We start from the raw sequence: 562 nt of genomic DNA on the forward strand, positions 1-562 counted from the left end.
TCCGGGTGAGGCCGGCCCCGCCCCCGCAGCCTCTGTCGCCGGGCCGCCCCGCCCCCACGCGGCGGAGAAGCAGGGTTGTGGGCGGGGCTAATGTGGGGGCGGGGTTGTGGGTAGGCTGTGGGCGGGGATAAGACGGACCGGGGGGTGGCGGGAGTGCGGGACAAGGGTGGGGCGGGGTTGGGGCGGGGACGCTGGCTGGAGGCTGGGGGAAGATGTGGGCGGGCAGAGGGAAGAGCGAGAAGGAGCTGAGGCGAAGACCCCACCCCGGACTTCCTGGGGGGCGGGGGCGGGGCTGGCGGGAAGACTCGGACGGCTGGCTGCTGCGGGCCTCAGCCGGGAGCTGGGGAAACCGCCGGCCTAGCCTCTGAGGGTTGAGGAACTGTCAGGGCGGGACTGCTGGCCCGGCCCGGTTTGCCTGACTTCAGAGGAAATGGAGCCTGGCTTCGTTTCTCCAGAAACCTCGAAAGAGGCCAGAGTACCTGGCAGGAAGTCCCTTCTTCCCCCCCGAGGGAGAGTCTGGACCTTCTGCAGCCGGGTCCGCCCCCCCCCCCCCGCCAGGCTG

This window comes from Grampus griseus, assembly GCF_964374135.1.
Source record: "Grampus griseus genome assembly, chromosome: 9".
In the NCBI taxonomy this organism is placed as follows: domain Eukaryota; kingdom Metazoa; phylum Chordata; class Mammalia; order Artiodactyla; family Delphinidae; genus Grampus; species Grampus griseus.